Below are 26,416 nucleotides of genomic sequence, written 5' to 3'. Positions count from 1 at the left end.
GGTAGGTGGCAGACTAGGCTTCCTGATACCGCCTCAAGGCATTAGGGAGAATTATCTGCCTGTCACAGACCTCTCCTGTGGAAACTCTCAGCTCTCTGCAGGCAGATACCAGAGAGAGGAAGGAATAGAGTTGCACTTGCCCAGTTTTTTTCTCCCAATCTCATTTACCAGGTAAATTTGAGTAAGGGCTGGACAGAGGCCAAAAGTATGACCACAGGCAACCAGAGAGGTGGGAATTAGGTATTCCACCTCCAGCCAAACTGCAGACAATTTGTTTATGTGTAAACTAAGATGTCCTTTAAAAATAGTAAGGCATTGCATTGGAAAGCTTTCTTAACTTAGAATTCGTGCAATACAGTGAAAAGAACGCCAGTTTAGGCATTAGGAGACACGGTGGTCCAACCCAGCTCTGCCCGAGGTGTGACCATGGGCATTACATTTCATTCTTCTGAGTAATTAATTACTCCACCAAAAATTCTGCCAATAAAATATACTTCATGAAACCAGCTTAATAACAAAACAAAACAAAACTCTCCTCTCCACTTATAGAAAAATGAAGAAAATTCTCTCTTAAATGATTTTCTTCTTCTGGATTTATTTTCCTAAGCTTACCAACATAAGCCTTTAATTTCATTGTTGTGTATTTTAAATGGAATTCATGGAGTCTTTGGTATTTTTCCTTCCCTATTCCACTTCCTTTCTTACTTCCTGTTGTTCTTTCTTCTTCTCATGCTTTTTACTTGAAGAAACTTTTCACGTTGTCTCTTAGGTTTACCTCATGTTTATATATTCCAACTTCCTCCAACCCACACATTCTCCAATAAAGCAAGAAGAGAAAAGGAAGAAAGGGAGGGAGGTGAGGAAGGGAGGAAGAAGGGAAAGAAGGAAGGAAAAAAGAAAAATTTTAAAGCTAATTTGCATTCCTTTTTTTTGGAAAAAAATGCTTTTTTATTCACTTTTGAAGTATAGAGTAAAGCATACAAGGATTTGTCCAGTTTCATTTACCTATACTTTGCTTGATGCTGAACATAAAAGTGGGTAGTTAAAAAAGTTCAATAATCATTTTAAAGAAACCCAAACTTTATAGATTTCTCATTATAGAAAAGTGGTGATTTTCATCAATTGTGAGAGTATGATAATTTTTTCCATATTTTCTTCTAGGTGAGCATGTAACCTCTCCCTTTTGGCCCTAATGTAGCCATTTGATTTAACAACCAATTCAGCTAAAAAGTACAAAACCATTGTTTGGCTGCATTGATCATTAAATTTACTGACCAAAGTAGCACCTCAATTCATTAGTAGCACCATGAAACACAGCTCAGGGCTGGAAGGAAATGCTTTACCCAGGCGCAGTGACACAACCAGCTTTAGTTACACATTGCCAGTGAGTCTGTCTATTTAGGAGCACTCATGGTCATTTGAAACAGAAGGAGCTATTTGGATCCCCTTAACCTGGAAAAGATGAAAAGATGCATCTTCTTGGTGTCTAGCTTTTCCAAGCCTTAGAGTTTAGTCCTCTCGGGTGTTCAACATTTGTGATACTTGAGAAAATTACAAAAGGTAATAGAGCAAAACTCTGTCATTGCCACCTTTTCCTCCCCATTTGCGTATAAACTTTCCAAGAAGTTCTTGCATCAAAGAAGGCTTGACACGCATGTTTTGGCAATTAACAACAGGTAAGGGAACTTTTTTCCTCCTAATTTTTGCTGGGGGCAAACAGCAGTAGTTCTCAGACCTCTGGAAGTTCCCTAAGACTGGCAGTTGCTGTGGGCTAGAATTTTCAGTCCTGGCAATATTTCCACATTTGTTCTATTCATAGGGCTGTTATTTTTTGTTCTTGATGTTCAGGAGAGAAGTTTGGTCTTTGACTAACAAAGAAATCTTTTTCCCCACAACTGTAAGCAAATCCTTTTGTATCATTTTTTTTTCCTGCTGATCCTTCTTTTTGAAGTGCAAACAACGCCCTACATAATGCTGCAAACATTTGGTCCAAGCTGAGGAACCCTTAGTTAAAGCCACACTTCCGTAACTGTGAGGGCATTTCACACCAAACCAATGCATCTCAAAGGTTTCTGTAGGCTTGCATAAGCCCCTTTGCCAGTTTTTCACCAGGAGGGAGAAGAATGGGTGTATGAGGAGGTGATGAAAACTATGGTGGAGAGAAGAGGCAGAATGGTGTGTGTGTGTAGTTGGGTAGAAGATGCTCAATAGGTATCAGATTTTTTTCCTTATTATTATTACTATTCTTCTTATTATTTTATTAGCCACATGTGAAATGATGGCTTCCTTCTGAAAGAACATACTAAAGCTGAAAGCACTGGATCACATCAAGGGTAATATTGGCCCCAGGCTACAGTGACTGATAGGTTAACTCTTTAATCCACTTCTTTCTTCTATGTGAATAACTAAGCATCTGCCAATATAATGGGGAAAATATGCAAGCAAGTATGGTAAGTATTCTCCATGACAGCTGAGGACATCTGGGTGCTCCATCAAAATTTGACCTCAAGCTCTTGCAGTCTGACCTGAAAACAGAAAAATGCAAAGTTTAGATTAGATGAATAATTGTATACTTGTTTTTAAAAAGTCCCAGGCTTAACAAACAATTGTTACAAACATAGTCTAGTCATCGGATTCTATTTTATTTGTTCCTCATATAAGAGAAAGATGTTTTAAACAATAGTTTTTTTTAAAGATTTTATTTTTTTCCTTTTTCTCCCCAAAGCTCCCAGTACATAGTTGTATATTCTTCGTTGTGGGTCCTTCTAGTTGTGGCATGTGGGACGCTGCCTCAGCGTGGTTTGATGGGCAGTCCCATGTCCGAGCCCAGGATTCAAACCAACGAAACACTGGGCCGCCTGCAACGGAGCGCACGAACTTAACCACTCGGCCACGGGGCCAGCCCCTAAGCAATAATTTTTTTAAATACTCACTCATCACAAAATAAAACCCAGAAACTACTTATTTATTATCTTTCAAGCTACAGTGAAATCTCAGCTGAGGGGGAAAAAAGGGCTAACTTTCTCTTACATTAAAATGAGATTAAAAATAGTTAAATGATGAACACAAAATTAATTTTTTTATTTTTAATCTTTCCCTTCCATTTATATAATTGATTCATGCTATTTCATCCCTATTTTAGGCCCTAATTAAACGAAATAATGTAACTTTTAGATAATAACATAAATAGGTAAAGCAGAAAATAAGTAATTCACCTTTCCATGTTCAGCTCTGTTATCAGATTAGACTGGGTTTAAAAATATGTGTATCGACACTTGAATAATAATAATAGAAAATGTAATTTCTTATATAGTGTTAATCATAATGGAGGCCAAACTGGATTTCACTTGTCTCAGTCCTCCACATTGCACACAGCAGCTGTAGTGGTTCTTAAAAATTTACGATAATGAAATTCCATCCTCAAGTTAGCTGATCTTAACCTACATTCCATAAATGCTCTTGGGTATGGAAAGAAGTGAGTCTTGTTAGGTATAGAAGTCCAACGTAGAGATAAAAATTATATTCTCAAATTCCCATTTATTTTGACAGCCTTGATTGTGCTGGGCTAGGCCATACCAGATTACAAAAAATGTCTTCATTTGACTATTTTCCTTCCTTCATTTATTATTTAAAAAGTCATTATTCCCAAACATGTGGCAATTAAACAACATACTTCTAAATCATACGTAGGTCAAAGAAGAAATCTGAAGAGAAATTTAAAAATATTTTTGACTAAATGAAAATAAAAACACAACTTATCAAAATTTGTGGGATGTGGCAAAAGCAGTGCTTCTCTTCTAATATATGTATTGAATGTATATATTAGAAATAAGGAAAGATTTAAAATCAATACTCTATGTTTCCACCTTATGAAACTGGAAAAGGAAGAGCAAATTAAATCAGAAGGAAGCAGAAGGAAATAAATAGTAATAATTACTAGAGCAGAAATCCATGAAAATGAAAACCAGAAATCAATAGAGAAAATCAATGAAACCAAAAGTTGGTTCTTTGGAAAGATAATATTGATAAGCCTCTAGCCAAACTAATTAAGAAAAAAAACAGGACACAAATTACTAATATCAGAAATGAAAGAAGTGACATCGCTATAGATGCAATGGACATTAAAAAGACAATAAAGGAATATTATGAACAACTCTATGTCCACAAATTTGATAAAATTCCTTGAAAGACATACTTGTTGAAACTTACACAAGTTATTTCTTCTCACAGAAGAAATAAATAATCTCAATAGGCCTATTAAAGAAATTAAGTCAATAATTAATAATTCCAAATCAGAAAGCACCAGGCCCAAATGGATTCACTAGCGAATTTCATCAAACATTTAAGGAAGCAATTACACCAATTCTCTATAATCGAGTTTAGAACATAAAAGCAAAGGGATACTTCCTAACTCATTCTATGAAGCCAGCATTGCGCTAATACCAAAACCAGAAAAAGATGTTACAAGAAAAGAAAACTACATACCAATATCTCTCATGAATATAGATGCAAAAATTATCAACAAAATATTAGCAAATAAAATCCAACAATGTGTAAAAAGAATTATATACCATGACCAAGCGGGATTTATGCCAGGTATGCAAGACTGGTTCAACATTCAAAAATCAATTAATGTAATCCATTATATCAACAGGCTAAAAAAGAAAAATCAAATGATCATATCAATAAATACAGAAAAAGCATTTGACAAAATCTAACACCCATTCCTGACAGAAACTCTCAGTAGACTATGAATAGAGGGTAAGTTCCTCAACCTGATGAAGAATATCTACAAAAATCCTACAGCTAACATCATACTTGATGGTGAGAAACTAGCTTTCCCACTAAGATCAGGTACAAAGCAAGAATGTCCCCTCTCACAACTCCTTTTCAACATCATACTGGAAGTTCTAATTAATGCAATAAGACAAGAAAGGGAAATAAAAAATATACATATTGAGAAGGAAAAATAAAACTGTCTGTTCAGATGACATGATTGTCTATATAGAAAATCCTAAAATATCAACAAAAAACTCCTGGAACTAATAAGCAATTATAGCAAGATTGCAGGATACAAAGTTAACATACAAAAGTTAGTTACTTTCCTGTATGCCAGCAATGAACAAGTGAAATTTGAAATTAAAAACACAATACCATTTACATTAGCCTCCCCCCCAAATGAAATACTTAGGTATAAATCTAACAAAATGTGTACAAGATCTTTATGAGGAAGACTACAAAACTCTGGTGAACAAAACCAAAGAAGAACTAAATAAATGGAAAGATATTCCTTATTTATGGATAGGAAGACTCAATATTGTCAAGATGTCAGTTCTTCCCAACTTAATCTATAGATTCAATGCAATCCCAATAAAAGTCTCAGCAAATTATTTTGTGGATATTGACAAGCTGACTCTAAACTTTATATGGAGAGGCAAAAGACACAGAATAGCTAACACAATATTGAAGAAGTATGAAGTTGGAGGATTGACACTACGTGACTGCAAAACTCTATAAAACTATAGTAATCAAGACAGTGTGGTATTGGCAAAATAATATGCAAATAGATCAATGGAAAAGAACAGAGAGCCCAGAAGTAGGTCCACATAAATATGGTCAACTGATCTTTGACAAAGGAGCAAAGGCAATACAATGGAGCAAAGATAGTCTTTCCAACAAATGGTGCTGAACAACCAACATCCACATGCAAAAAAATGAATCTGGGCACAGACTTTAACCATTCACAAAAAAATTAACTCAAAATTGATCTCAGTTCTAAACATAAAATGAAAACCTGTAAAACTCCTAGAAAATAAGATAGGAGAAAACCTAGATGACCTTGGGTATGGTGATGACTTTTTAGATATAACACCAAAGGCATGATTCATGAAAGAAATCATCGATAAGCTGGACTTCATTAAAATTAAAAATTTCTGCTCTGCAAAAGACAATGCCAAGAGAATGAGAAGACGAGCCACAGACTGGGAGAAGATATTTGCAAAAGACACTTCCGATAAAAAGACTGTTATCCAAAATATACAAAGAACTCTTAAAACTCAACAATAAGAAAATAAACAGCCCAATTAAAAAGTGGGCAAAAGATATTAATAGACATCTCATCAAATAAGATATAAAAATGACAAATAAGCATATGAAAAGATGCTCCACATCATATGTCATCAGGGAAATGCAAATTAAAACAACAATGAGATACCACTATACATCTATTAGAATGTCAAAAATCTGGAGCACTGGTAACACCCAATGCTGGTAAGGATGTGGAACAGCAGAAACTTTTATTAATTGCTGATGGGAATGAAAATGGTACAGCCACTTTGGAAGACAGTTTGGTGCTTTTTTAATAAAACTAAACATACTCTTACCATAAGGTCCAGCAACCGTGCTCCTTGGTACTCACCCAAAAGAATGGAAAACTTATGTCCACACAAAAACCTGCACAAGGATATTTATAGCAGCTTTATTTACAGTTGTCCAAACTTGAAAGCATCCTAGATGTCCTTTAGTAGATGAATGGATAAATAATCTGTGGTACATTCAGACAACGGAATATTATTCAGTGCTAAAAAGAAATGAGCTATCAAGTCATGAAAAGATGTGGAGGAACCTTAAACGCATGTTACTAAGTGAAAGAAGCCAATCTAAAGTCTAAATACTGTCTGACTCCAACATTTTCAACATTTTGGAAGGCAAAACTATGGAAACAGTGAAAAGATCAGTGGTTGACAGGCTTTGGAGTGGGAGAGAGATGATAGGCAAAGCACAGAGGATTTCAAGGGCAGTGAAAATACTCTGCATGATACTACATGATACTGCATGTAATAACATGACACGTTATTACACATTTGTCCAAATCCATAGAATGTACAACACCAAGAGTGAACCATAATGTAAATAATTGACTTTGAGTGATTATCATATGTCAATGTAGATTCATCAGTTGTAACGAATGTGCCACTCTAGTGGGGGATGTTGATAATGGGTGAGGCGATGCATGTGTAGTGGCAGGGCAGGGGGTATGTGGGAGTATACGGGAAATCTTTGTACCCTCACCTCAGTCTTGCTGTGAACCTAAAACTGCTCTAAAGGTATTAATTTCAAAAAAGATTAGAAAATCTTTTGAAGTGATTATGCTTGTCCATTCAGTGACAGTGCTGCCTCCACTTCCTGGTTCTCCCACAGCTGCCCACCAACTCTCTCCCAACCGTAATCAAATCCTTTTGCACCATTTCTCTTTCTCAGTCTCTTTCTCTTTCTCTGTCTCTCTCTGTCTCTCTCTCTGTCTCTCTCTCTCTGTGCACATGCTTTTGCAGTGGGAGTAGTGGATTGTTGGCTATCAGAAACACCCTTCTTTTTCCCCCATTGCTTAAGCACCTAGGACAGTCGTAAACACCCACCAGACTCCCTGTTAATGCTGCAATGCCCTTGCAGTCATGCCAAGGAAGGAGGTAGCAAAAAGTTGAACTCAGTTTGAAGGACTAAGTTATTGCTGACTTAACCAGTCAGGTGTTTCTCAAAATGTGATCCTCACTCATCTGTAGCAGAATCACTTGGGGCTGTGGTTAAAATGGCAGAAGTACCAGCTATGGAGCCCAGGAATCTGCATTTTAACCAGATCCCCGGGAGATTTTAATGCACATGAGCATTTGAAAATTGCTATCTCAAAGGTTGGTATGTTGCTCATATTTAATTACCAACAGCACATGTTGTCCTAAGGAGTGTATCTTTAGTATTTCAAACTTAATATGTGGTGATATTATTCCTTGAGCACTAACTATATGCTTTAGAAGAGGATAATGAGCTAATGTGTTTAGTCTTTTAAACAAATAATACAAAATGTGTTGCATCTTGCTATGGATTGAATTGTGTCGCCCAAAATATATATGTTGAAGCCATCCCTGCCAATGTGGTGGTATTTGTTGGTGGAGACTTTGGGAGGTAGTTAGATTTAGATAAGGTCATGAGAGAGGGGCCCTCACGAGGGGATTAGTGCATTTATAAGAAGAGACACCAGAGAGATTGCTCTCTCTCCTGCTCTCTCTCTGCCATGTGAGGACAAACCAACAAGCCAAGCAAGACGGCAGTCATCTACAAACCAGGTAGTGGGCCTTCACCAGAACCTGAACATGCTGGCATTTTGATCTTGGACTTCCAACCTCCAGAACTGTGAGAAAATAAATTTCTGTTGTTTAAGCCACGCAATCCATGGTATTTTGTTATGGCAGCCTGAGAAGACTAAAGCACATCTTCAACAACAGGTTTGACTTTTCTTGACTTCTGAGTTTCTCACTATGTTTTCCATTCCCTGAACCTCCTACTTAAGGAGATTGCATCACAGCAAATACCCTAGATCATTCCCTGATTGTCTGTGACTATTTACCGTACTTTGAAGTTCTGTCCAACAGACCCAGATTTATTATATTTTATTTCACCCATTTATCCTGGTATTCATTCATTTTTTAGACAGTTTATTGAGGCCTTGCTATAGGCTGGGCCCCCTGTTAAGTGGTGGTAAACAGAAATGAATCAAATTTATGTGCTTCTTGCCTTTGTGGGGCTCTCAGCCTCATTGGGAGACTAAATTAATAAACAGATATATAATAAAAAATCATCAAGTAGGAAGAAGGAAATCGAGAAGTTCTCACTGTGGCACTGATATTTTAGCTGATTTCTGAAGAATGAGGATTAATCATCTATGCAGATAGCCAGAGGGAAGCTAGAAGGAGAAGTACATGAAAATTTCTAAAAGGAAAAAGACCTTGAACTGAAAGCCAGTGTGGTAGAACACTGTCATGTGCCACCTGGATGCCCCTTCATTGAAGGACTTATTGTCCCAGCTGCTGGGAATGCTAAGGGCAGACAACCTTCAGTGTCAGCACCTTCAGGTGCCATGCCATCAAGGTCCATCTTTCCCAAGATGTTCCACATTCAATGATTGATTCATGTGGGGAGTATAAGGCTTGGCCATCTCATTTCAAAGTGGGGACAACTCTGAAAGGCCATTTCTAGCCTCAGGGCTCCATGTAGGGTCAGTTGGGAGTCTGTCACTATGCCAACATTGCAGCTCCATTTCTCCACATGCCGTTTCTTCCCTTTGCTTCATAGAGGTTGGTCCCGAGGGCACTCCCTAATAAAGTCCTGCTCGTTAAACTCATCTTAGAGTCTGCTTCCTGAGGAATTCAAACTATAATACCCACTGTGACAAGACCAGAGTGATTTACTGAATCAAGAACAAAAATCAAGGGCCAAATGATGCCAGATTTGGTGCATGATGTTTGATTTTATTCTTAGTGTACTGGATACCTTGGAAAGTTTTTAAATAAAGGCATACAACAATACCTCATTCCAATCATTAAAAAAAATCAGAAAAACCTAAGCCAGGGAACATTTGACAAATCAACTGAATAATACTCTTCAGAAGTGTCAAGATCATGAACAATAAGGAAAGAATGAAGAACTTTTATAGATTGGAGGAGATTAAGCAGAAACAACTACTAAATGCAATGTGAGATCCTGGAAAGGATCCTGGAAGAGAAAAAGGTCAGTGGAGAAACTATTGAAATTAGAATAAAATATGTAGTTTAGTTAATAGTATTGTACCAATGTGAATTTCCTGGTTTTAATAAGTGTACTATGGTCATTTAAGATGCTAACATTAAGGAAATCTGAGTGAGAGATATAAGGGAACTCTTTTGTACTATTTCTGCGACCTTTCCATAAGTCTAAAATTAGTTCAAACTAAAAAAAAATTAAAACAATTGTTATTCAGGCTGCATTGTGGAGAATGGGGTGTAGGGAGAGCAAAATTGAAAGAAGGTAGATGAGTTAATAGAGTATCACAATAGTATTGGTGACAGATGATGGTGGTGGCTTTGACTACGGCAACTAGTGGAGGGGGATTTAAGGGAAAAAGAGAAGTCAATCATGTTAACCACAGCTCACCTTCTCTACTGCAGACTTCTAGTCTGAACCAGGCATAAACTGGGAGAGAAATACAGTTTAATGCTAAACCAAGTTTGGAGTTTTGCCTCAAACTAGACTGGACAATCTAATTTCTGAATGGAGACTACTGTCACATAAAGTATCTTGAAGATTGTCCAGTCATGATCAAGAGGCTTGGACTGCTGGAAGTTTTCATGCCTAGGAAGTATGGACAAGGCCATTAAAGCAACTACATAAAAATCTGAAACGGGATGTATAGTGCTGTCGAGTCGATTCCGACTCCTAGTGACCCTGTGTACAGCAGAGTAGAACCCTGCTCGGTCTTTTGGCACCATCCTCTCACCTTCTGGCGCTCTATCAGACAATGCTCCACTACTATTCGCAGGCTTTTCATGGCCAATTCTTTCAGAATTAGGTGGCCAGGTCCTTCTTCTTGGTCTGTCTTGTCTGGAAGCTCCACTGAAACCTCTCCACCATGGGTGACCCTGCTGGTATTTGAAATACTAGTGGGATTGCTTTCAGCATCACAGCAACACGCAGCCACCACAGTATGACAAGCAACAGACTGGTGGTGTGGTTCCCTCGTGAGGAAACAAACACGGGCCATGGCAGTGAGATCTGCTGAATCTTAACCACTAGACCACCAGGTCTCACTATTATACACATATCATATTGTATACAAAGGAGTATATTTAATGTACATATATAGTTAAATGATAATTACAAAATAAACTTCTGTTTACACACTACCTAGCTTAAGAGCTAGAACCTTGGTTCTTAAACCCTGGTGTCTATCAGAATCAACTGGAGAGCTATTAGAGAACACAGAGCCCCAAGCTCCTGGAAGTAGGGTAGGGCTCCAGCTTTATTATTTTTACAAGTTCCCCACCTGATTCTGACACAGATCAAAATTTGAGAAATGCTGAACTAGAACATTACTGATACTTTTGAAGCCTTCTGTATGCCTCTCCCCAGTCACAACCGACTCCTCCCAGAATCAACTATTGTCTTCAATTTTGTTAATCATTCCCTTATTGTTCTTTATGGTTTCTCATTTGCACCCATTCAGGTAGCCCTAAAAAATACTTTTGTTAGTTTTGCCTGCTTTCAAGCTTTATATAACTAGAAACATAGTATATGTTTTCTTCTGTGACTTGCTTTTTATTTGTCATCTTATGTTCTTGAGATTCATTTATATTGATGCATGTAGCTATCATTCATTGGTACATACTATTCCATTGTATGAATTATCCACTGCCCTGGTGTTGAATATTTAAGTTGTCTCAAGTAACTACATATTGAGCACTTCACTGGTTGCTTGGGAAGTATTAGGACCTGATGAAAGGTAGCATCTCTGCCCTCCATTGCTCCCCTGCTGTCCTCTCCTTATCTGCAATTTTGGCCCCAAATTCCTGCAAAGGAGTAACAGGGAGCCCCTTCCACCCAGGGGTCAATGAAAGCTGAATGGAGAACCTGGACTATCACCCACACCCAATAGTATTGAGGTGACCCTCTTTAACCCAGTGGAGTGCTATCAGAAAATGAATGTTTATTTTCATCTGAGCACTTTCCACTCATACTTGATTATGTATTTATCTGTTTTATCTGTCCCCAACACTAGAATGTAAGCTCTATGAAAGTAAAAACTTTATATTGTTCATTGCTGAATTATTAGATCCTATGACTCACCCGACAGAAAGCAACCCCCAATCCATATTTATTGACTGAATGGATAAGACAATATTTTAAAATTTTAATTGAGTATTCATACGCCATTCGTTATGCATAGAATATTATTTAGAACTTCTTTAAATGCAAATATAAGTTTTGTAAGTTATGGAATTGGCTGGTACAATACAAACAGGAAACAGCTTTATTCTACTTTCTTCTACTCCCACCAGTGGCTCCTCAGAGGAAGCGGTAGAGAAAAGAGAGCTTGGAGTTAATGTTGTTCATGTTTCTCCTGACTATTGAATACCCTCTTATCTTGGTAGACATCCAAACCCTAAGTCTTTCATGAAGCGCACTGGTGGAAGCTACCTCTCTCTACCTTCCTTCAGATGTGGGCAATAAGCTTTCTGACAGACCTCTCTTATGATACTCCCTCATCTCCTGCTTCCAGGCAACTGCCCACAATCTATTCTTGTGGGGTCCTTTGCCCCAGCAGGTAGCCTTTTTGGACAGGTCCTTTCAAGGATCCCCTTCATGGCAAAGACTTGATCTTGCTCACCAAAAGATGGCAGTGTGGCTTGACCTGATACTAACCCTTCTCTCCATGCTAGGCCATCATAAGCTACTCTGCTAGCATCAATACTCGTGTGCATCCCAAACTCCAGGGGACACATGTGGGGTATATCAGTTATCTATTGTTATTGTTGCATACAAACTTATCTTGTATCTTGTATCAAAGTTATCTTTGTTGCATACAAACTTAGTAGGTTAAAACTCTCCCAAACATAGTGGATTAAAACAAGAACCACTTTATTTGCCAAAAATTCTATGGATCAGCAATTTGGGATGGGTTCAGATGGGTGGTTTTTCTGCTAGTCTGGCTTGTGGTACTGCTTACAGTTGCAGTCATCTGGTGGCTTGACTGGGGCTGGATGGTCTAAGATAACCTCCCTCAGATATTTGGCAGTTGGTGTTGGATGATCGTGGGGCCATATGTCTCCAAGTGATCTCGCATCCTCCAGCCAGGCTATCCCAGGCGTCTTTACATGATGCAGCACTCCATTAGGGAAAGCCCCAAAGCACAAGCACTTTCTAAGCCTCTGCTGATTTCCCATGGCTAAAAGCAAGTAGCATGATCAAGCCCAGAGTTAAAGTGGTAGGAGACTACAAAAAGGCATGGATTCAGAGACCATTATTGTAGCAACATGGGTTTACCTAAAATCAGCGGTGTTCTGGAGCTCTTCACAACTTCACGTCAGGGACTTCAGGCTTGTAGCTTGAAATCGGCCATGATGAGAATACTTAAATCACAGAAATCAGCAAATGATACAAATCAGGTCTTCCTCCACCCCTATCCCCTTTCCGGAGAGCAGATTGTTAAACATTTACTAGCATGCCACTGCCAAAAACACTTGAGAAACAGTATTAGGCATATCTGTGAGAGTCTGTGGCTCTCCTTTTAGGAAATAGTCCTTCAGCAACTGCTTCTCTTGAGACTCCAAATTTGACTGGGCAGGAGAAAATTCCCATCCTTCCCCACAGGAAGGGGAAAATGCCACATCTCTCTTCTTTCCTGTAAATTCCCTTCAAAGATCACACTGGTAACTATTTAGCCTTCTCATGTATATTCTGGAGATTGGTGGTAGGGTGGATAATTAAAGGACCAGCTAGTCTACATCTTAGCAAATGTTGGTGGGCTGTGCCTAGTGGAAGATTTGTCCTCAGCTCTGAAAAAAAATCATTCCATATCCTCTTATGCATCCTTTTAAACAAATTTTTCCTGAGCTGGATACATATATATGATTTATATCTATATAAATAATCCATACTGAAGGATATGCAGTCCTTCCATCCTAGAGATCCTAAAGCTTATTCTTGAAACAAACCAGAGCATCAGAGAGTCATAAATCTACATGTTGGCCCTATGCCATTGGTCTACACAGATGCATACGCTATCAAAAAAATTAAAACTAAGAATTTACCATTCTGTTTCCTCTCAGAACACGTTGAAATGTTGCTCACTGCTTCATCTGGGCTTCCTGCATGGTTACCCACAGAAAACAATGCCCCTGGTGCTCAGTGCCACTTGCTTTTGCTGAGCCCTGGGAAGATTTTATCTCACAAACACTGTAGGACTTGTAATCGTTCGAGTTTTTCATTTTATTTTGGTCATTAAAGCGCACAGAAATGCTTTTTCTCCTCTAGCCATTGTTTGGGGCATGATGATTTGCATTTCCTATGTCAAGTGATCTTCTCAGACTTATACTTTTTTTCCTTTCCTACTTTTCCCCCCTTCACCAATTTCCCCCTTTATTTTTTTAATCTTGTTCTATTGCCCATAACTTTATAAATGGTAACAATTTTTTTCTTAGAACAATTTTTTTCTAGGATGTAAATAAATAAATCATAAAATAGCCTTCATTAGCTATTGTATTTACTAGGACTCTTTTCAGAGTTGTTGTCCACGGATCATCAGCATCAGCATCACCTGGGAGCATGCTAGAAATGCTAGAAATACAGAGACTCAGGCCTCACTCTAGATCTATTAATTAGAATACACATGCAACAAGATCCTTAGGTGATTCACGTGCACATTTGCGAAGTGCTTTGCTAGTGCACTCCCTCTATTTGGTACCTTGAAATCCTCAAGAATAAACTGCAGCATCTTCATATCTATGCATGCATCTTCCATACCCACGAATTTCTGTTTGCCTCTTCATTCTCAGGGCTTTCTATCCTCTTGGGGTAAGGACCCTGCCAAGTACTTAGGACCATATTCCTAGGAGTCCTGAACAGAATACTGAAAACGTTCTACAATCTTTTGGGTAGGTGGCATGGTTTGCTTTGCTACCAAGAGTGTGCTGTTTTGGCCATAAAACTTTTTTGTTAACACCTTTAAAATAGACTGTCCCTCAAGCTACACAAATTTAAAATGATAAATAATAATAGAGGACAAGAGAAATTACAAAGTAAAGCCACACAGCAGAAGATTAATTTTCAAATGGGAAGCAAAGAGGTAGAAAAAGGCAGGAAGACTGTTCCAGATAAAAAAAGCCTGTAAAATACAAAGTTCTCACAGTAGGAACTTGATGTGAATTGACATCAAATTCACTCCTGAATTCCCACTCCTTGAATGACAATGTCTAAGTGATGTGTCTGAATGATGTGATGCTGTTTTCAAAGATAAGTGGTGGGAATGTTAATCCTATAACCTTTTTAAGATCCAATTCTGGGGGTATAGGAGACAGGAGTAAATTTCTTATCACCAATCACCCCTATTTTCATGATTTCTAAGGCCATTCCACCTTTAAAATGCAGGCCTCAAATCAATTTCAGTCACCTTTCTTTAAACACCCACCGCCTCTGTTCCTGTCTTATGGGGGCACATCGCTTCTTCTCATCTTTGGAACTACATTAAATACCTGTAGAATAGAAGAATGAATAATAGCCTCCTCCCCTCTTCTAAATTTTAGGCAGAGATCTCTAGCAGACCCTTTTGATGTGAAACATGCTTCTGGCCAAACCACTGGAGGAATTCCCCTGGGGTGTAGAATTTTGTCCCTGTGAGCAGCATCTTGGCATACCTAGGTTGAAGGGGTCATACAGTCATGAAACCAACAAATGACTCCAGTATATAAAATTAAAAGCTGATCTCAGCTCTCAGCTTTAAATTCACCTCTTCTTTCTTGCCTTTCATAAATATTTGTTGAGTATTTGCTAGGTACCAGGTACTGCATTAAGTGCTGGGGATAGAGGGACAAATAAGACAGTCCCTGACCAAATACTCATAGTCTCAACTGCTATTTTAGGAGATTCCTGATAATGAAAAACAAAAGACCAAGTTATGTTTTCTGGGAGTAAATGAGTTTTTGCAAAATGTCTTTCTTTCCAAAATAGGATCCAGCTTTTCCACAGGGCTTTGAGGAAGAATCTGAAGCTTAAGGAAAGAGTCTTTGTCACCACGATGACGTGCTTAGTTAGCAGGCCATCCATGCATGTTCAACCAGATGGAAGCCTAACAGTGAGAAGAACACCAGCCTCCTCAAAAAGGATGTGGAAGAGCATCCAGAGTAAGATAACAGTGTTGGAGACACATGGCAAAATAACATTACATGCAAATAGTATTGATTTTAGCAACCCCTTACATTATGGGAAGCCCTAAGGTTCTAGTTTAAGAAGCCTGACATACAGGCCCGTTACATTGGTTACATTGACCTAAACCACAGTTAGTAGAAATAAAGGTGTCATAGAGCCCTGTATTTGTGAGTCAATGTGCAATCAGAAGGTGAATTGTGAAGCCATTGTGTCCCATCCTTTGAGAAGAAATTCTAGATATGCGGGGAGCTGAGGGCTGGCCTGATGACAATTCAGTGAAGATTTGCACCTGAGGCCACGGGGGGGGGGGGGGGGGGGGGCTCCAAGGAAGAATGGATTAGAGATCCAGAACCACCCAGGGTTGCTGAGATTCAAAATGTCAGGAGGGATGTATAGGGCTGGCACAGTCAAAAGGGGCCAGAGATAAATCATGGGAGTTGAGATACGGTGCCACGAATCTAGAGCAGCAATGCGGGGGCGGAGGATGAGGATCTAGGATGATGCTCAGAAATAGCTGCTGAGAGTTGTGGCTGGCTGTTATGATATGCTGGGGTCTGGAATTATAGGGTCAGAAACATAATTGGACTGGATGCTTATTGGGAAATGTGATTCTGCTATGGATGAATTGTGTCCCCCACAAATTCAAATGTTGCAGTTTCAACCCGTAATGTGACTGTATTTAGAATAAGGAAGTAATTAAGATTAAATGATGTCATAAGAGTGGGGCCCTGATCTGATAGGATTAGTGTTCTTATAAGAAGAGACACCAGAGAGCTCACTCTCCCTCTCTACCATGTAGGGACACAGCAAGATGGCAACCATCTGCTAGTTAGGAAGAGAGCCCTCAGCCGGAACTGAGCCAGCTGGCACCTTGATCTTGGACTTCCCAGCCTCCAGAACTATGAGAAATAAATGTCTGTTGTTGAAGCCACCCAGTCTGCGGTATTTTGTCATAGCAGCCTGCGCTGACTAATACAGACCCTATTGCAGACATAATCAAAATGCCTATTTATAAGCAGCAATAATATAAAGAGTGTGGTAGTAGAGGAAGACCAGATATTGATCAATTGAATAGAATGGAAAATCCAGAAATAGATATGATTACAGACAACATAAAGGAGGCATCCAAACCACTGCAGTTCGAATAAGTGGTTGGCAACTTAGAAAAAGAATAACTTAGAGGTGCATTTCACAGAATTCACCAAAATAAATTATAAATGTATTAACAAGTTAAGTAGAAATATAGAATGGAATATTTTTCAGGTTTCTACAGGAGAGAGAATTTTAAAAACTTTAAAGCATTAGAAGAAAGCACAAAAGAAAAAATAGATTCAACCATATAAACATCAAAAGCATCATTTTGACAAACAAAATTAAACAACAAGCCACATACTGAGGAGAATGTTTCAGGTAATAATTTTCAGTGGTGTTAGTTTTAAAACAAAGGCAAGAAATTCGCCAAAACACAAAACATGCAGATGTCAACAGAAAATTGGGAAGAAAGAAAATTTACACAAAAATTCACTACTTTGATAAGCACACATAAGATGAAATGTTCAGTCTTGATTGTAATTGAAGATATGCAAATAAAGATCAAATAGAATATCCACCCAGAAACCTGCACATGGATATTTACAGCAGCTTTATTCACAATTGCCAAAACTTGGAAGCAACCTAGATGTCCTTCAGTGAGTGAGTGGATAAATAAACTATGGTGCATCCAGGAAATGGAATATTATTCAGTGCTAAAAAGAAATGAACAATCAAACCATGAAAAGGCATGGAGGAATCTTAAATGTATATTACTAAGTGAAAGAAGCCAATCTGAAAAGGCTTTACACTGTATGATTCCAACTCTATGACATTCTGGAAAAGGCGAAACTATGGAGACAGTAAAAAAGATCAGTGGTTGGGGGGAGGGTGGGATGAACAGGTCGAGCACAGAGGATTTTTAGGACAGTGAAACTACTCTGCATGATACTGTAATGATGGATACATGTCATTATACATTTGTGCAAACCCCTAGAATGTATAACACCAACAGTGACCCCAATGTAGATTATGGACTCTGAGTGATAATGATGTGTCTATGCAGGCTTATTAATTGTAACAAATGTACCACTCTGGCTGGGGATGTTGATAATGGGGGAGGCTATGCATGAGTAGGGGCAGGAGTATATGGAAAACTTTCTTCATTTTGCTGTGAACCTACAACTGCTCTAAAAAAAAAATGAAGCCTTTAAAATTTTTAAAAAATCAAATAGGAGATGCCATAGGATACTAAATGATACCATGTTTTATCTACTAAATGAACCAAAAGCACTATGATCAAAATAATCAAATACTGAAAGAGTGCAGAGGAGAATGCGGTAGCTCTGGAAAGCACTTGATGCTGAAAGATTGCATTTGAATACAGTACTTTGAGAAAGCAATTCGACAAGAGAGGTCAATTGCCATAAAAGTGCTCAAATCCTACTAGGAATTTATCCTAAGGAAACAATCCAAAAAGAAAATACATGCTGTACAGGTAAAAGATATCTTTGACACAATTTGCCTACTGTTGAAAAATAGGGAGCAATCTAGCTGTTTAATGGTAGAATGATGCTTAAGGAAATTATGGTATAGCCACTTTATTGAATATTATCTGGCACTAAGAATTATAGTGTTGAAAAATAGATATCTACATGATAAGATATTTAGAAGATGAATAAAAGGCCTCCAATTGCACATACACTTTTATTGCAACTATGTAAAACCATATGACTACAAACAAAGACTGGAAAAGAGTAGACAGAATTGAAAAGCATTATTGTTGTAGAGTGGTGAGATTTTTAGAAGCTTTTTCCCCATGATTTTGCCAAATTTTCTGCAACGCTTTTACATTTCTTTTAGCGAAAAGGAGAAAATAGGACACAATCTGCCTCATTGATATAATATTGTAAGTATTCTGGTCTATAAAAAAAAGAAACCACCAGGAAACGAAGAAAGGAAAAATAGTTGCAGTAAGAAATGCTTATTGACAAAAATAACCATGGAGAACACAAATACTTAGATTCCGCAGAATATGCATGAAAACATATTTGAATGTATAGGTCCGGAGTTTGTATCCACACAACAAAATGGTACTGACATCATTTCTTTTTAATAAAAAAATCCTTTAGTGTTTTCTCTTTTTTCCCTCTGAGTATGGAAAGAGCTAAACTTTGGATTAAATGAAATAGTACAATGCCTAGCAAATAGTAGGCAGCCAATAACTATAAATTTCCTTCCTTCCTATGAAGTATAAGATACCCTGAAGTAAAAGTAGCTTGTGGCCCTAAAGAGACAACAGTTCAGGAATGGAAGCCAGCCTCATTTTGCATCCCCTATGACAGTAGACTCTTTTAGTTTTGATATTTTAAAAAGCAAAAAAGATAGCCCAAACTCTAATAATTGAAATGATTTTCCTACATTTTAGTTTTGAGAGAAAGAGACGTGTTACAATTTTTTAAGAGGCTGTCGGTTATTTTAGTAATAATCCTCAGAGATTACAGATTCAATCCAATATTACACCTTCCCTCCACTGGGTACATCATCTAAGAAAGAACCAGCATAGTTTAGTGTTACTATTTTATTTCTCTTAGTGGAAATAGTGGGGATTGGACATTGTTGCTGGAATATCTGGATTTTTAATAGACATTACAGGAAACCTGGGGCTTTCTGGGCAGCATTTATGAATTTTAAGGGGACAGAAATAATCCATTTTTCTGGGAAACACTCACTTACGTAGAATAGGCTCTTCTTAATGATGTGTTAATGAGGTGGCTGCTGGCCCAAGTGAGAGGGGCTGTGGCCTCCTGACACCGCTCCCCTCTTATTCAGGAGAACGCTCCTGCCTGCTGCCTTCCTTGTACTTCCTCCCCTCCCTCTCCCTTTGAGGCCTGACCTCTCTGTGCTTAGACACACAGACAGCCTGAGCTATGCGCCAGACTCCTCCTTGCTCCAGGGACCAATGGACCCAAGCTGAGATGTGGCTTCTTACCTGGTCTTCGCATTTGTTATTCTGCATCTAAAACACTATCCATTTGTTTTGTACAATTAAAGTACTTGTGATTTTTAATGACAAAAACTAGAGACATTTTGATTTTGCAAACCATGTGTTTTCAGTCACTGAAGGATTTGGTAACTGGAACTGGACTTTCTTTTCGTCTTGTAATCACTCTGCATCCTGCACCAGGGTTAATATTTGAGCACAGAGAGCAGCCCTTCCATGCGGTCTTCTCTCAAATGTTGCACACACTGAGAAAGTGGGGTTTTTTGGGGTAACTTTTTGTTTGCTAACTTTTTACTTTGATATAATTTCAAATTCCAAGAATAATGTAAGAATTTCTCCCATATTCTTTACTCAGATTCACCAGTTGTTTACATTTTGACCCATCTGTCTTATTTTTTCTCTCTCTCTTTCTGTGTGCATGTGCATAATTTTATTTCTGAACTAAATATTCTCAAATGAGAGTAAGTTGGTGACATCAAGTCCCTTTACCAAATACTTTAGTGTATATTTCCTAAGATCAAGGGCATTTTCCTAAATAACCACAGTACAACAATCAAAATCAGGAAATTTGACATTTCTACAATGCTGTTATTTAATCCACACTCCATATTCAAAGCGCACAGTTGTTCCAGTAATGACCTTTGTAGCTATTTTGGTTTTTTTTCCTAATCCAGGATCTGATTCACGATCATGCATTGCATTTGGTTGCAGCTCCTCAGCATTTCTTTGTCTTTTATCACCACACCATAAAGCAGAGTACAGGCCAGTTGTTTTGTAGAATGTCCCTCATTTGGGTTTGTCTGATGTTTCCTCATGGTTGGACGCAGGTTAGAATTTTTGGCAGGAATACAACTTAAATGACGTAGTACCCTTTTTAGTATCTCATATGCATAGGAGGTCTGTGATCATGTTTGTCCCAATTTTGGTGATGTTAAATTTTGATCATTTGGTCAAGCTGGTGTCCTCCAGCTTTGTCAACTGTAAAGTCACTATTTTTCCCTTTGGAATAAGTATGTGACTTGTGGGTAGATGCTTTGAAACTATAAATCGTCTGTTCCTCATAAAAGTTTCAGCAAATTGGGATTTTTAAGTGGCCATTAAAATTGGAGTCCAATTTTGGAAATTAAAGGTGACAATTTCTCCACTCCCTCTCTAACCTCTTTATGCATTGTTTCACTCCTCCCTTTTCCCTCGCTGCGTCCGATCTCCCAGCCTATCCGATCAACTCTTTTCCTTCCATTCACTACCTCTAACTGTTTTGGTACGAGTGAGTCTGTGCCTGCTGCCTAGTTTGTATCTACCCTCAATCTTGCCTTCCACCCTCAACATCTAGCACATGTCAGGCACAATGCTTTGTGTATATTTACTGTCCAATACTTGCCCCTCTCTATCTTTTTACTATAAAAATTTTAAGCATAGAAAGAAGTTGAGAGAACAATTCAATGAACATCCATATCCCCTCCTTGCAGACTCAACAAGTGCAAATATTTTGCTATATTTGCTTAATCTCTTTCTTTCATTTGATGTTTTGACACTTAACCCCTAAATTCTTCTGCACACATCTCCTTAGAATGACAACTTTCTAAATTATCAAGCCTGAGAAAATTATCAATAATTTCACCATCTCTTCTAGTGTCCAATCTATATTTGTAGTTATTTAAAAATATATCCACGAGCTCTTTGATACTCTTCCCTTCAAGAGACAGAGCCTAATTTCCCTCCCCATAACTGTGGGCTGGACTCAGTGATTCATTCCTAATGAATAGAATAAAGCAGAAGTGACAGTGTGCAACTTCAGAGACTAAGTCTTCCTGTGCTTGCTCACTCTCTTTCTTTCTTTCTGTCTGTCTGTCTCTCTCCTAGATCCCTCTCTCTTGTATCATTCATTCTGGGGGAAGCTACATGTCATGTTGTGGGAACACTCAAGCCTATAAAGAGGCCCACATCTTGAGGAACTGAGGCCTCCAGCCAATAGCCATGGGAGTGAACTTGGAAGCTGATCTTCCAGACCCAGGCAAGCGCTCAGACGACTGCACCTCCTGCTGACATCCTGACCCACAAAATGATAGTATTAACAGTAAACCTACTGAGTAAACTTTACGTATTTTTAAAGTTCTTTTCATCTTTAGAACATATGCCACTAAATATACAGAGTACTGGAGCCAGACAATAGTTTTCAAAAGTTGCTTAAGTAATTTGTAATTCTTTTTTCTCTTTGTGGTTATGTTATCAATTTGATATACAGCAAGGTTCATCTGTTTCTGCTTACGGTCAATATTAGGATTTGCTTTTTCTACTTTTTTGATGTAATTTAACTTTTGAATATGCAAAATATTAATATATTTCGTAAGTGAGAACTACACAGAAAGTCCTGTCTTGATACTCTCTTCCCCATTCATACCTCCACTGTAGCAATTTTTTATTAGTTTCTGATTGTCCTTATTGTGTATCTCTTTTTTTAAATATAAGCATATATATTTTCTCCCGTCTCTTTTTTTCTTCTTGCAAACATAGGCACAAGGGGGAATACATACATATTTTCCCTTTCTTTCACACATAAAATGCAGCAGACCCTATAGACTGCCCTCTACCTCGATTTTTTTTAACTTAATACGTCTTAGAAATTATCCCATGTCAATTCATAGAGATTGTTTTGATTCTTTCTTTATGGCTACATAGTACTCCATTATGTGGATAGTTTATTCAACCAGTCCGTATTAACAGATGTGTGTTGTTTTCAAAGATTTGTTGTTACCAATAATAAATGACTTATGAACTTATGTATATATTGATTTATTCTTGTGGAGGTGTATCTTCAGTACTGCTTAGTAAAAGAGTATGTACATATTTAATTTCATTAATATTGCCAAATTTCCACCAAATGGCTTGTGCCATTTTGCACTTCCCACCATTCGTGCATGGGAGCATATGTTTCTGCACAGCCTTTCAACAAGGTGTTTTGTCAAGCATTTCATCTCTGCAAATTTAATAAGTATAAAATATCTTCAAGTGGTAGTAATTAGTATTTCTATTATGAGTGAGTTTAAGCATATTTTCATCTGTTTAAGGGCCATTTCACTTCCTTTTCCTGTAATTTCTCTGTCATATCTTTTTCTCTTTTTTCTACTGGGCTTTTGGTATTTTTCCTCTCAACTTTTAAAAATTTATTTATTTATTTATTTTTCAGTTTTTATTTTATTGTAAGGACACAACATGAGACCTATCCTCTTAACCAATTTTTAAGTATATAATAGATTATTGTTAACTATAGGTGCAATGTTGTATAGCAGATCTCTAGAGCTTATTTATCTTGTTGAACTGAATTTTATGCCCATTCATTAATAATTCCCCATTTTCCCTTCTCCCCAGCCCCTGGCAACCACCATTTTACTCTTTGATCCTGTGAATTTGACTATTTTCGATACCTCATGTAAGTGGAATCAAGCAGTATTTGTCTTTATGTGACTGGCTTATTTTGTTTAGCATAATGTCCTCAAGCTTCATCCATGTTGTCACATATTGCAGAATTTCCTTCATTTTAAAGGTTGAATAGTATTCCGTTGTAAGTATATACCATATTTTTTAATCCATTCATCTGTTGATTGACATTTAGGTTGTTTGCACATCTTGGCTAAACAGTGCTGCAATGAACATAGGAACACTAATATCTCTTTGAGATCCTGATTTCATTTCTTTTGGATAAACATCCAGGGTCCTATGGTAGTTCTATTTTTAATCTTTTTAGGAACCTCTATACTGTTTTCCAAAGAGGCTGCACTATTTTGCATTCCTGCCAACAGTATGCAAGTGTTCCAATTTCTGTACATACTCGCCAAGACTTGTCTTTTGTTTGTTTGATAACAGCCATCCTGACAGTTGTGAGACGGTATCTTATCGTGGTTTTGACTGATTAGTGATGTTGAGAATTTTTTAATATACTTACTGGCCATTTGTATGTCTTATTTGTAGAAATGTCTATTCAAATTCTTTGCCTATGTTTAGTTGGGTTAGTTTTTGTACAATCTAGTTGAAGGAGTTCCATATATATTTTGGATATTAACTCCTTATCAGATATATGGTCTGTAAATATTTTCTCCCATTCTGTACATTGCCTTTTCGCTCTGTTGACTGCTTCCCTTGCCATGAAGAATCTTTTTGGTTTGATGTAATCACACTTGTTTATGTTTGAGGGTTTTTTGCCCGTGCTTTTGGTGTCATATCGTGAAGTCATTGCAAAGACCAATGTCATGCAGTTTTTCATCTATGTTTTCCTCTAGGAGTTTTGGATCTTTATTTAAGTCTTTGACCCATTTTGAGTTGATTTTTGTGTACAGTGTAAGATAATAGTTCGATTTCATTCTTTTGCATGTGGATATCCAGTTTCCCAAACACCATTTGTTGAAGAGACAATCCTTTCTCCATTGTGTATTCTTGGCTCCCTTGCCAAAGATCAGTTGGCTGTATATGTATGGATTTAATTCTGGGCTCTTCATTTTGTTCGTTTGGTCAATATGCCTGTCTTTATGCCATACATGCTGTTTTGATTACTGTAGCTTTGTAATGTATTTCGGAATCAGGAAGTGTGATGCCTTCAGATTTATTCTTCTTTCTTAAGATTGATTTAGCTATTCATGGTCTTTTGTAGTTTCATATGAATTCTAGAATTATTTTTTCTATTTCTATAATTTTCTTTTGGAATTGTGATAGGGATTACATTAAATCTGTAGCTCACTTTGGGTAATATGAACATTTTAACAATATTATTTCTTTCATTTCATGAACATGGGATGTCTTTCCATTTGCTTGTGTCTTGTTTAATTTCTTTCAATGTTTTAATGTTTTTTAGTTTCTAGTATACAAATATTGCATCTTCTTAAATTTATTTCTAAGTACTTTATTCTTTTGATGCTATTGTAAATGGATTGTTTTTCTAATTTCCTTTTCAGATGCTTCATCAGTATATAGAAATGCAACTGATTTTTGTATGTTGATTTTGTATCCTGCACTTTACTGAATTCATTTACTAGATATAACAGATTCTTTATGGAGTCTTTAGGGTTTTCTATATGTAAGATTATGTCATCTGCCAACAGGGGCAATTTTAGTTCTTCCTTTCTGATTTGAATGCCTCTATTTCTTTTTCTTGCCTAATTACTCTGGCCAAAACTTCCAGTATTATGTTAAAAAGAAGTGGTGAGAGTGGTCATCCTTGCTTTCCTCTCAATTTTTAATGGCTGTTTCTATATCAGGGAGATTAGCCCTCCATCTATGATATAAAGTGCAAATATTTTTCATTTCACTTTTTAACTTTACTTATTTTTAAGCAAATTTCATTTTCATTTTTATATAGTAGAATTTACCCATCTTTTCATTGTTTCTTGATTTTAAGTCACAGTTAGAAAATCTTTCCCCACACCCATATTATGAAGTAATTTACTTGCTAATTTAAATAACGTAAAATATACTTTAGTATTTAAATGGTTCTTCATGTGTTTTCGTTTAAAAAATTACATTTTTCAACTTTACCCTCAAAATTTCTATTTAAATGAACTTCCCTTTAATAGTTATCTGATTCCCTGTCTTAAGTTGAGTTCCCCAGAAGCGGACCCTAAGATGAGGATTCATGAACATGTGATTTTTAAAAAAAAAATTCTCCCAGGAGAAACTAGGAAAGGAGTGAGGGAAGCAGGACAGAAAAAGAGAAGAAGCCAAACCACAGTGGAATTTCAGGCAAGGTCCCATAGAAAGTACATTCAGCCTGGTCCCTTAGGGGAGCTCTGCTCTGTAAATTATGCCTCCAAGTTGTCCTGATCTGAGGCAAGGAAGCTGAGCTTTCATATGGCCACATTCACCAGTCACAGGCTAAAGGGTGGCCCAGGCAAAGAGAGCGGTCATTAGAAGAGTCTCATATGTAGCCTTTGGAGGCAAAAGCATACCAAAACCAGGAGTGTGCTGTGTAGAAACAGGAAGAGAGGTCCAAAGAGATCTGAGTGAATACTAATGACACTTTCACCACTGCTGGCAAAACCTAAAAAGCAGAAGGCTGTGGGAGGGGCACAGCTGGTGGTGGGAGGGAAGGAGAGAAAAACCCAAAGAAAGAATCACTTCTTGTCTTTGCAATCCTGTTATTGTTACATTCCCAGAGCTCAGAGAGCAGACCCTTGCTTAATTATCTCTGTTTACACCAAAATCCTGGCTTTGTCAAAAGCTGTAATCAGAAAGACATTTTCAACATCTCATTGATAATATGGAGCAGGGAATACCTTTGGTAAGCAATTCCCAATTCTACTTTCCAATAAAAGCCTTCCCCGACAAGAGCCTGTCTGCATATTCCTCCCCAGGAGCCCATGTGGATGGACTGTTCAAATATAATAAGAATTGGGGCCTTTGTGAGAAGCCATGAATCAGCCCCTCCAAGCAAGAGGACAGGTGTCTCCCTAGACCTGACTGCTTTTTACTACCACACTTTCACATTCCCTCTTTGAGGATACAGAATACCACCTGCCCATATTCCATCTGGAACTCAGGACAGACAGCTGAACCTGACTGGGGGCTTCTGCCACCCAGAGGACCCTATAAGCACATGCCTACATTCTCAGTTGGTTGGACCCATGAGGTCTCCTATCCTATCATTGGAGGCCCCTTCCCAAAATGGGA

At 37.7% G+C, this 26,416-nt stretch overlaps 2 long non-coding RNA genes across 7 annotated transcripts in view; one reads left to right on the top strand and one right to left on the bottom strand.

Annotated features, from left to right (window-relative positions):
• The window catches only part of LOC139081176 (uncharacterized), a 119,851-nt gene that overhangs the window by 32,866 nt on the left and 60,569 nt on the right, over window positions 1-26,416 (top strand). For 2 of the 6 annotated variants that reach the window (XR_011536285.1, XR_011536284.1), the window contains exons 3-8: window positions 8,073-8,276; window positions 9,124-9,558; window positions 9,975-13,232; window positions 14,358-14,456; window positions 15,529-15,701; window positions 23,129-23,189. This is a non-coding gene — a long non-coding RNA (uncharacterized lncRNA). Of the gene's footprint in view, window positions 1-8,072; window positions 8,277-9,123; window positions 9,559-9,974; window positions 13,233-14,357; window positions 14,457-15,528; window positions 15,702-16,525; window positions 21,812-23,128; window positions 23,190-26,416 lie in introns of those variants that run through there. The other 4 variants (XR_011536282.1, XR_011536280.1, XR_011536283.1 and 1 more) reach the window with 4 other exon arrangements.
• On the bottom strand, window positions 332-13,727 carry LOC139081177 (uncharacterized). The gene is made up of 3 exons (XR_011536286.1): window positions 13,614-13,727; window positions 12,847-12,932; window positions 332-2,525 (listed from the first exon to the last, which is right to left on the bottom strand). It is a non-coding gene; the product is annotated as an uncharacterized lncRNA (long non-coding RNA).

This window comes from Equus przewalskii, chromosome X (genome assembly GCF_037783145.1).
Source record: "Equus przewalskii isolate Varuska chromosome X, EquPr2, whole genome shotgun sequence".
Taxonomy (NCBI): domain Eukaryota; kingdom Metazoa; phylum Chordata; class Mammalia; order Perissodactyla; family Equidae; genus Equus; species Equus przewalskii.
Note: the sequence above shows the minus strand (reverse complement) of the source record. Positions and strands in the feature narration are given on the sequence as shown.